Genomic DNA, 12,542 nt, shown 5'->3' with positions numbered 1-12,542 from the left:
CTATCCTACACCCCCTATCATTGGACCCTTGATCCAAATAAGAGAAAAAATACAAACAAACACAGGATACCACAAAAACAAAAAAAATATTTTGAAAGGGAGGAAACATTAGGAAGAACAAGAGGAAGGTCGTTCAATGAAGGACTGAGCAATGTGGACAAAATCTTCATGGAAGTATTTTATCATAATATCAGTATATATTGTGATATATACTTAATTTTATTGAAACTTAACTGATTGTTTGTTTTTAAATCAAATAACCAGATGGGAATGTGTGTTTTGAGACACCCAAATGAATTAATTGACAAATGAATGCAAACAGCCTGTAAAGAACCAGTGATATTAAAAGGAAAGCTGTTATGTTAAAAATAGTATGGTGGATACATTTCTATTCCCTCATGGTACATATCATCATATGCATTCAGCTTCATATGCAAATATGTAGCAAAGATGTAGCAAAGGTGGCATTACAATACAACAGAGGACATTAAGTAAGTATCATTGTAATAGGTGTAATGTGTTTCATGCAGATTGTATAAAGTTACCTAGTTTATTGCTGGTAGTTGTAGAGTTTTCCTTGAGTGTTCTTTTGTCTGTAGTTTTATTATATTTCCGGTGAATTTCCATTTTTCCCATGTTCGTGAACGCATCATAGTCATTCCGACGGCCATTGAACGCACCTCGCATGTGTGAGACGCCGGTGTGTAGTTTAAACACTGTGCACGGCTGTTTCAATTCAATGACGCGACTAGTGGGGTTAAAGTTAACCGGGGGAAAATGTATTAACATTTTAATTTAATTAAATCGATCTTTGGATGTATGAATCGATCTTAAGGAATTAATATGCAAATCGATTCAGAATCGGAAAATCGATTTTTTCAACACAGGCCTAGTGACAGTGTCAATTCATACATGAATGCATACATGCTAAATGTAAAACACTAGAATCTTTAAAAAATCGTGTTGTTTTGAATTTTGAAATGTATTGTTTTGCATTTCAAAAAACATGTTTCTTTCCATTCAGAATTGATTACTTTTCCAGTAGCCCAGATTTTTAAAAAAGCAACTTTATTTTTTATTTTTTTTTCTTACTTGAGTCTTTTTGCAACACAATCCATTGCTTAAATATTTAGAAGTATTTTGGAATGAATGAATGAATGAATGAATGAATGAATAGTGAGCAAATTTAGTAAATTTTATTCTCTCTCTTCAAGTCTCATGTCTTGAGTATCGTTATTGGGAATTACAGCAGACTCAACAGGAATGTGGGGAGAGAGATGGGGGGGAATGACTTGCAGCAAAGGGCCACAGGCTGCTCTGCTACCTGAGCTAAACAATGCCCCAAAACGAATATATATTTTAAGTTATATTATACATTTTATTTAGTTATTACTTATTAGTGTCACAAGATATTACCCAATGCACACGTGGAAAGAGAAAAAGACCTTTATTTCAAATAAAGAGAGATTTCAGGCACAATCTATTGAATATGAATAAAGTTAAAAGTTTCTAATAATCTCATCAGTTTTCCCTTTACAGCCCCATTACATATCAAAAATATAATAATTTCATACAATTAAAACAGTGGTACACAAAGTTTGTCTTAACCATTCTAAGCATATTGATAGATGAATTACAAAGTGCTTCTCAAGATCCAGTTGCAAAAGATAGAATAATTAAAAACAAAGACAAAAATGAACAGTGAATAAGTAATGATAAATTCTGTAGGTGAGGAAATGACCAACAACCAATCAGAAAAACCACCACCAAAAACTGCCACCAATCAAATATCACTCAAAATATCTAATCATGTTTCCATATTAGTCCACATGATCAAAACCAAACAGCATATATATTTGAAATCCCCAAGCCAAAAAATAATTAGATAACACACTGTGGTGCTTTACAGCTTGCTCTGATTATAAGGAATACACAAAGAAGTCTAAATATGAAGAAAACACACATATCCAGCATCACACAAAGATATTTTAAGTAACTATGATTCATTGTTCACAACAGAATTGCATAATGGTATGATTTGGCTATTAAAAATGAGACACAGCATCAGATGGAGAATGGAGTCTGATTTCAAAATGATCAATCTAAAACAAACAAAAAAACAAGTACTCTACATTCCCTGATGATGCAGTGATGGATCCTTTTGTATATCATTTGTTTTGGGGGAAAATTGTGTCTACATACTACACTTTGCTCATTAATGTACTCACCCCCACTAATTAAACATCACTCAAAATATCTAATCACGTTTCCACATTAATCCACATGATAAACATCAAAACCAAACAGCATAAATATCTGAAATCCCCAAACCAAAAATTAATTAAATAATATGCTGTGTTATCATTTGTTTTTCCAGGGAAAATTGTGTCTACATACTACACTTTACTCATTAATATACTAACCATATAGAATATATATTTTTTTTAAATCATAACGAAGCAATAAAAGGGACAAGAGTCTGAAACCAGAAAACGTTATTATTATGGTTATGGTTTAGCCTAATTGCTTTCTTAAAATCTTGATCTTGATCATTATTTGATTTGTATGATGTTGCCTTCCTCCGGAGTGTTTGCCATCTTTCTTCAGTTCAGGATCTGGGGATCAGAGATTCTTCTTCTTGTGTTTCACTAAAGACGTTGCAGACAAGTACAGTCAGTACCATCAGGATTAACATCAGTTTTATTATTGTTAATATCAGTTTTAACAAGAGCAGTGCAGAGTGACAGATGCATTACTAAAGTACTCAAGCCTGGCCCCGTTTCTGCCAGACTAATAATGAACATGTCTTCACCAGTGTGGTCGTTTTTCATAGTGGCAGAAGAAAACAACAGCATTGCTGTTTGCAAAAGTTGTTCAGCGAAGATTCAGCGAGGAGGAAAGACTTTGAGTTTTAATACGACGCAATGTTTGAAACAAGCGGTATTAAAAGAATATGAAGCAGCCGCGGTAGCAGCTAGCAGTGCTAAGGCCAAAACAACACAGAGTGGATGATTGACACCTGTCACCTATCACCTGTGGACCAATCAGAGTCAGGAGAATCGATTAGTACCACAGACATTCACAGTTTTCATCGCACAGTGATGAGACACATATCTTTGTAAGATATATTTTTATTTTTCCCATTCCACACCTCCCCTAAAGTCCTCACACTTTGAAAACCGCTGAACTACATAGTTAAGAAGAATGTGTTCAACATCACTTTCCATCTCTGACATCTCTGCTCAAAACTAACCTTCTGAAAAATTACCACAGTGTACCTCTGCGAGGTGCACCTGCCATGGTGCACACAGGCAAGTCTTCCTGCCTAGATGAAAAAACGTCAGTTTACATAGGCTGACTTAACAGTTACAGCAGAGGCCTCAATAAACTTCATTAAAACACTCACACATTATAGATCCAACACATTATGCTAGTTACTGTCTGCTGCCATATCAAACAAACAAAACTATTTAACTCTGAATAGCCGCTGCTGAATGATGGGCATGGGGTCAACCTTACATGATTCAGACCACTACCACCTGAAGCCTGTGACTGCCTGTTTACGCTAACTTGACTGCGACACCGGCTGCTGCGATTATTAATCTGGCATTGTTTTGGTCAAAACTAGAGTAGAGTACAGAAACTTTATTGATCCTGAAGGAAATTAAGGACGATCTTACGTTCCGATTATGCTAGTAAGCATTGCATGAGCTTAGTTAGCTATTGTGTTAACATGTTGCATGCAACATCTTTCGCTAGATCAATGCAACGACATTTGCTAGCAGGTTGCAATACTGTTGGAAAAAGGTAATTAGCACGTCGTCTTACCTCAGACGTCTGCGTCTTCAAGTTGCCCTGCTGAGCAAGATGAGCAAGGTAGCGAAATTCTCCTTGGCGGCCTCAAAACTCTCGTCATCAGTCTTCTTGCAGTAAAACCTGATCAGCTTCTCAGAAATCCTGGACACCTCACCTGCCTGACAGCATAAATTTGCGAATAATGACATGACAGAGGCTGCATTACGCAGAAATACACACAATGAACAAACACCCCATGCAAATAAAGACTTAAATTAAAAGTTTTGTTGTCATTGCTTTAGTTCTGACCTTCCTCTTCCTCGCCATGGTAGGGTCATCCTTGCTGTAGAAATTCATCTCATCGATTGGGTCCTTGTCTTTCATCCCATAATCCATTTTAATTTCCTAAAAGACAAAGGCAAGAAATATGCATGTTTTTTTATATTCATAAGTAAATTATGCCACAACTGAGGAAGGCAACATCATACAAATCAAATAATGATCAAGATTTTAAGAAAGCAATTAGACTAAAAACTGACCATAACAACAAAGTCCTCTTGTTTCAGCCCCTCATTTGCAGTGTTACTTGGAGAAAGTTTAGCCAGTTCCCTTTCCATGTCACTAATCGTCTTCAAAGGGAAGGAGAAGAAAGAGTAAAACGTGGGAGGGACATAGGACATTAAGAAAATACATCCACATTAAATGTAAAAACAGATCTTTGAAGTGTATGAGTGTATATGTGAGTGTTCATACAACTCTTTTAGTGTTAAATCCACTTAGCATGACTGCAACGTGTTCTGGTGGATCTAATTGCAGCTACTATAGACGATGCGCGACGCTTAACTACTAGATGCTTAACCAGGTTTCTTACTTACTTATGGCAGATACAAATTCACAAAATAAAAAAAAGAGGCTCCTGGACACTTTGTTCCCTCGTGACCTCATAATTGACAATTGATTTCAGCAATTTCTCCATAAAGCATCTGAATGGCCACCAAATCCAGAGCCACACAAGCTGACAATGGAACTGGGCTCAGCAGCCTCCTAGTGAACATGGGAAGACCAGGCCCAAACACTGCCTCTGAGAGTGTTGGAGGCCAGTTTGATGACGACATTCCAAAAATCCTTTACTGGGGGTGTAAACACCAAGCTTTTACCTGGTCAGAGATGAGAGCACAAGCTGCACAACTAACTGACCTAACTAACTAATGGCAGCTACATTTAGCAGCAGTGGTTACTGTGACAACAAGTGAAGTCACTTTCCAGAAAAATCTGTAAATCCCAGAGTAAATAATGGCGTAGCAGCTGGAAGATACCTCACTATGACAGTGGTGTAAAAGTGAATTGTACAAAACTGTAACCAATGGCACTTCGATATATGGACAGGAGGAGTTGGGGACCAACCCTGCTGTCCTGAGCATAGTATTAAGGAGTCATCATAGGGGCTGACCCTTGACAAAGTAACAGCTTTGTTATGTCTGATTTTCTCTGTGATCCCTAATGTTAAAGTCTGTGTAAAGGCATTCCAAGATTTCTTTCAAAATACATTAAATATGTTGGAAAATAGTTGCTGAAAACATGTGAAAAGACTTTGAATGATATATTACTGAAATGTGGAGTTGGATGTTAAAACAGTTTTTCACCAGTTTTCAGTCCAGGATTTTTTGGGTGGGCCTAAAGGGTGGCTTGAGCGAGATGAATTCATCCTGCTCAGTGTGTATCAAAGTTAGTTGCACAGTTTTATTTTGATTGATTGATTTGGTCGTGGCCATAATTTTCTATTTAAATGACCTGGAAACACTAGTGTGGATACTCACACTCAGCGCCGGTCCTGGCCACATTTGCGCCCTGGGCGACGACCCCCCCCCCCCCCCCGAGGCGAACATTTTCTCGTGCGTCCCTGGATGCGCCGTGCGCCTTGGGATGCGTGCGCCCCCATCGGTCTGTCCGACGCCCCCCTCTGCCTTGTCAACACCACGCTCCCGGGGCGCCCGCTCCGCTAACTTATTGAGCGGTATCGAAAATTACCGAGGTTTTTTGCTTTTTCGGGCGTTCGTGCGCCCCCCACGGAGAATGCGCCCTGGGCGGCCGCCCACATTGCCCATAGCTAGGACCGGCCCTGCTCACACTGCTATCACATCCAATTAAATGTCTAGGAAAGAAACAGAAACAAGCAATGACATCCAGCTTTGTTATGACAGTGAAATAGATAATGTGTCAAACAGGTGTCTAAGGCAATTCAGCCTCGCAAAGACATCAGTACAAACCATGGTGGTTTCTGCACGAGTTTCGCCCAGAAACTTGTAGAGGTCCCGAGAGGTGATCCTCTCTAGAATCTCCCTTGCTCCTTGGAGGTGGAGTTGAGTTGAGGTGGAGTTGAGGATTTGTTCAAACACATTATCTACAGGAAGAATAGAGAAGGTCACAAAATCATTCAAAGTTTCCCAAACTACATAATTGACACTGCAAACTGAGAGGCAATACAACTGTGATGAAAATGACTTCATTAATTTGTTCTTATACATGAAAAAAAATTAATAAATAAATCTGATTCTGTCTGAATCTGGCATGTATATTTATCACTGATTACAACTTTTACAGGATCTGGTATTTGTTATTTAAAAAAAATGTATGCATCAATTGAAAATGTGTATAATATATGGATGGATGGACATCTAATGGAAATAAATTTGTTACTCAAATTCATATATGAAGCTGGATTTATGATTGAATGATAATAAAGGCTTTATGTTACTATTGATGTAAACAAGCACAAAACAAAGCTAACTGCACTCAGTGATATCTACAGACCTGTCAGCTTGGTGTAGGCCTCCATGTCATCTATGGCTGTGGAGAGAGTGAAAGTCTTCCCTTCTGAGCCTTCAATCTTGATGTGCTTGTCTGCTTTTAAAAAGGCATCTGCGATCCTGGATAATCATATCCAACATATTACTTTTCAGAACATTTAAGTTACATCAGACAGAGCTAAATGTTGTTAGAGTGCTAACATGGGAAGTGGAGGTACTTACATCCTCTCTATGATGTTGGTCACTTTGTGCTGATATGCTCTTCTGTGGAGGCAGTACCTTGTGTGGAACATTTCAGCAGTATTAATCTTTCCCTGTTGAGAGTATAGTTTAGTCAGAATCAGCCTTCTCAAAATCGGATAAAAGGCAAAAAATAATGTTGTCAGCACCTGTCTCTAACGGCAGATCGCCTCCACCCTCACTCACACACCTGGCAAACTTAAAAAAGCGGAGGTGGTCAAAGTTGGTCTGGAGGCCGAGCTGGTGGCAGTCCCTGATCAGAGATAGATCAAGAGAATATGTGGAGAAAATGGGTTATTACATTAAACTCATCAAAGCCCCCTGGAGAAATTTGCATATTGTTAAAATAATATAATATGTAGATTCTCATCTATATGAAAAGTAAATCCCACCTGGCAAAGTAGTCAACTTGTCCACATCAACAACACCATTTCTTTTGTTGGACAACGATTCATAGAGAGGACTTGTTTTTCCACGGCCTTTATAGGGCCACTGTGGAAATGACAGACAATAGTGACATAGACATTGTTTAGTGTACACTTGTAACACGATGATACTGACTGATCACGGAATTCACACGGGCAGTACTGACAGTATAGTGACTTACTGGACTGTGCTTTCTAGGTTAAATCATCTCTTTGATGAAGATCAGGTCCTCGGACAGCACACAAGCCATACTTCTCCATCAACGGTTTCAGTTTATAGTTCCACCAATGGTCAAACATTTACAAGGGCTGTCTCATGCTGCAACATACAGACTCATTAATATTGTAATATGTGAAAAAAACAATGACTCACTGTTAGAAAGAGCTTATCTTTGCTCTATAAATGACAGGATACACAGAATGTGAACACTTGTTTTATTTCGTTTTCAGATGATAACTTAGATAAAGACTGTGTACCTATCGCATATTGACCTTAGACACCTTGCGGCAGCATTTAGATAGATAGATAATAATAGATACACACAACAACAACATCAAACACACACACATACACCCACACCCAAAGGATTTTTTTTTTTTTCAGCAACATGAGTGCTGTTGAACAATTAGCATTAAAACATGGCCATAGCAGCCACTAGTTCTCATAAGATACTGATTGGTTTGGACACAAGTGCATACCTGAAGCCTCACAAGCCAGGGCCGGCCACTGATTTTGTTGTTCATGATTTTGCTAATCAGTTATAATTTATAACAGAATGATTTGCTTCCTTAATGCAGCTTCTGGCTGTGTTTCTTTGAATTAACTTTATTTTTGTAATTGATTATCTCATGGACAACAGAAATAAGTTTTTCTTACCTTCCACTCTATTCCTGGACGTGCTCTGGGGATGAACATTCCATCAAACAGATGGGAAAATGGTCCATGTCCTAGTTATGGAGAAATAAATCTAAGTTAACCTAATGATGAATGCCTTCCCATTCAGAAAAATTACTCTACACCTATTAGTGATCACTCAAACTGCTAGTCATTAATACATATTCAATTCTTAGATATTTAGTTCTCTCTGTAGACGTAACCATTGAGTGTCTATTTTATTGCTTGCCCAGCTCCGGTTCTGACACGGTTTGATTCACCTGTCAGCATTCCCCCTGCCCTAGGCCTGAAAATCTCTTCCCAGTGGTCTGGGTGGCCAACAAAGTCAGCAAATATTAGCTCATGTATTATATGTAGGAAGCTCTGTAAATCACGAGAGTGATGCAGAAAAGATGGAGGGCATTAGAGGAAAAAAACAGAAAACATTATCTCTACAATAAAAATGATCCACTTTCACCAAAATCATTAAAATAGTTGGTGGTCTGAGCTAATGATTCACTAATATAGGATCTCCCAGTCTGTTCTCTAATAACTCATCATTATGTACTATATAGTCCTCTATTGCATATTATTAGTGAACAAACAATTCAACAATTATCAAGATGTTTCTGATTTGTTCCTCACACTTTTCTAATGAACTAATCTTTATCTGCTCTTTAAATTTTGATCTGGAGTTCCTTGTTAACTACTACAACTAACTGCAGGAACTGTTGGCAGTAGTTTAACACGAGAGAAACAAAAAAGTAGTTTTGTTAAGAGGAATGCATAATGTACTTCGCGAATATTCATGCAAACCTTTGTCCACATCATTTGTATTTTCTCTTTTCTTCAGGGACTAGCCTTGAATTGATCATGCCTGCAAAGCCACTGGCTATTACATCAACACCAGCAATGTCAAAATGAGTGCATCACTCCCCCAGGTCGTGACAAAGACCAGCAATCTGCACACAAAGGATGTCTCTGTTATCGATGTTGAGTTCTGGTTGCCGTGTTCTCAGAGCTTTTACAAGCTCTCCTGCTAAGTGCCCCACCCTTTACCGCCACACACACACACACACACACACACACACACACACACACACACACACACACACACAACACACACACACACACATACTGCACCTTAATATCGTGTTGTACATTAGTATCCTGTTATAAAACTGGAATATTAACTTTTATTACCACTTATACCTGTATTATATGTATGAAATGTGATCACTTTAGTTTTATTGCTTATATTTTACTGCACACTGATCTAGTATGGCTGTGTCTCTCTGGAAACATACGGACATACCCAATCGAGTGTTCAAATCGGTTGTGGGATGCTGCAGGGTAGACATAGTAGGCCCCTCCAAGCTGCTTGATGTTTCGAAGTCTCTGAAACTGAGGTGTGTTAATGATCCTGCCAAGAAGTGGGTGTAACTCCATATGCCCGTGGATGGGATCATTAAACACCTGGAAGAACACAAACAACACATTCTCATCTTCATTTTTTTCCTGCCCCCCACATCTCATCATCTTTTGCTGTAGACTGATAATGGACTCAACAATTGACAGTACCCATACACATTCTTGACTTTATAGTTGTGTAGGTTCATTCACTCACTTTGGATTTTACTCCTTTGCTGTTTAATCTATGATCTTTCCTTTATTTAGTCTCTCTTTCTCTATCTCTCTAGCACTGAAAATGTAGTGTGATGTGTGGTTAGGTATGATATATTACCTTGCTTGGTGGTAGGAGTTTACTGAACCAGGATTGTTTCACAGTCACCAGGATCCCTAAATACAATACAGAAGAGTATAGTAGGGAATGAGTTAAAGAAAGAAAAGTGAGGAGTGAAACCTTAAATAAATCCAGTCAGGTGATTGTTGTTGCATCATATTAATGTTACAGCTTTGAAGAATTTGTTTTGTACACACGTCCTGCTATTCAGGATTGTTATAATTTCTAGACATTACAACCTCTTTTAACAAGGGGAGACACTTACGTTATACCCATCATCTTTACTTCAGCTGTGGGATCTGGCATTTCACCAGTGATGTTGTTGTCTGGGGAAAAGTAGAAATTATTAATAGCAGTCCTGTATTACATGTTTTTTTATTTTGACAAGTAGCCTTGATATTACTTTCATGCAACACAGAAGCAAAGTGAAAGTCTTGACTTAAAGCAGCTTTCAACTGGAATAAGCCAGCCATGAAAACTGACATCAATTTAATCTACAAAATAAAAAAAATTAAAAAACAACCTTCAAAAAGTCCTTCTTTTTCCAGGTACTGGAATGTTTCCTCTGGAGTACTTTGCCTGAAGTCTTCTGGCAAGCTGATTTTGAAGTGTCTTAGGTTGTTTCTTGAATATCTTTTAATGCAGGGCGATAGATAGTCAAGCGAATGTTATAGCACGTTGTTTATACAGCTGATCAGGGTAGACCTGCTGCCAAAGGATGCAGAGTTTGAGCTACAGCTGGCTTTTATGTCTCTACCACACCCATCCACCTACCAACCTCCCTCTAAATAGTTTTGATTCGTGACTGCCACCTGAATTAAATCAACAACAGGGTATACTTTCATGTAAACAAGGTCTATTGGCCCTAAATGCCCCCCAAAATAGGAAAATTTGTGGTAATGGGTTGCTCTGTAGTAAGAATAAAGGTGTAACACAATCGATTGACAATTTATACTATATGCTAAAATAAATAAAAGGTAAAACCAGGCAGGGTCATTTCAACCCCACAGGACAAAAGGTGTATGGCAATCGGGAGGACATTATGAGAGTGTTGTCCAAATGTAAAATGTATTGGAAAATGTTTGTTTCCAATACAGAAAGTTCTCGGTCTAATATGGTTTAACATTAATCAACTCAAAAAACACTATATAGTTACTTGGATCCTTTTAAATTATTATGGGTACATTTACAAATACAGATAAAACTTATAACGACAGGCAAGTAGTAACCCCCACAATGTATTTAATGCACTGCTGCATGTTTAAATGTATCATTGGCAGCTGTCAGTCCTCCATTCTGGTAACCCGCAGGTGAGGCCAACCAGTCAGGCAAGTCAAAAACTATTTGACCTTCAAATAGCCACATGCCATCTGTCACCCACACCTTTCATTGTCCAAAAAGAGTTTTGCATAACAGTGCATTGTTTTAATTATAGTACAGGAAATAAAGAAATGGTATGATCTGTATCTCTCTCAGGCACACCCATGTTCTCTTCCTGATTCTCCCTCACACATGTCCGTCATCTCTCCTCCATCTGATTTTCATGCAAATTTTCATTTTCATCCTTGTTCAGCTCCTGTTGTTGTTTCCATATCCACCTATGTAACATACTATCTATTAAATATACTTACATAGAGCAGCCTGTTCACCAAAAGATGTCTCAACAGTGCCCATTGTTAGGTGCAGGTATAAAAGATCATGTTTATTTTTGATCTTTCCCCCCATAATTCACTAGATTAATAAACCCATTTTAGGAAAAGTTAACTAAGATGTAGGAGGCATTTAGAACAGCTGAAATGCTTTTCATCATCAGTCATTTTGGGTGAGTGAGAAAAATAGGATGCATATCTATTAATATGTAATTTAGCTTTAGCTCTAATGTAACTTTTGGTATTCATGCCAATAAAGTTTATTTTATCACAAGAGAGTAGATGAAAGAATCAATTTTAAGCTTCTTTTATTGGTTTATAAATCTCTTGATGGTCACCTTTTTATCTGATTTACTTTTAACCTATAAACCCTCTAGGATCCTCAGGTCTTCTGAGAATGGCCTTTTAATCACCCCTCATGTCAGAACGAAAACCCACGGTGAGGCGTCCTTTTTTTTCTGTGGTCCACGTCTGTGGAACAGCCTCCCTGAAGACCTGAGTGCAGCAGAAATTGTTCATAGTTTTAAGAGCAAACTCACTACTGGATCTTTAAATGTATTATTGGCAGCTGCCAGTCTTCCATTTTGGTAACCTGCAGGTTAGGCCAACCAGTCAGACGAGTCAAAAACTATCTGACATCTAATTAGACACATACCATCTGTCACCCACACCTTTCATTGTCCAAAAAGAATTCTAAATTTGTGACTACCACCTGAATTAAGTTTGCTGGTAATGTTTTGCTATGTACAGAAAGTTCTGGGTCAAATGTGGTTAACAGTGGTCAACACAATATAGTTACACTTATGGGAGATTCATGGTATCAGTAAAATATAAAGAAATCAATGGTGTTGACTAAGATCATCATCTTAAGTCTGTAAATCCAGTCCAACAGGATTTTAAGTAAGTACAATAAGTAAGTAATGAGTTAAAATTTCATGTAGGAGTTGCAATGTTTCATTTTATTGTTTCATTCAAAGTTACCTTACTTCATTACCCATTTTAAGACAT

The 12,542-nt window shown here is 37.9% G+C and overlaps 1 pseudogene; it reads right to left on the bottom strand.

Annotated features, from left to right (window-relative positions):
- Positions 1-1,430: 1,430 nt before the first annotated feature.
- LOC109137905 (deoxynucleoside triphosphate triphosphohydrolase SAMHD1-like) lies at positions 1,431-10,759 on the bottom strand (annotated as a pseudogene).
- Between the last annotated feature and the right edge of the window lie 1,783 nt (positions 10,760-12,542).

This window comes from Larimichthys crocea, chromosome XV (assembly GCF_000972845.2).
Source record: "Larimichthys crocea isolate SSNF chromosome XV, L_crocea_2.0, whole genome shotgun sequence".
Lineage (NCBI taxonomy): Eukaryota > Metazoa > Chordata > Actinopteri > Sciaenidae > Larimichthys > Larimichthys crocea.
Note: the sequence above shows the minus strand (reverse complement) of the source record. Positions and strands in the feature narration are given on the sequence as shown.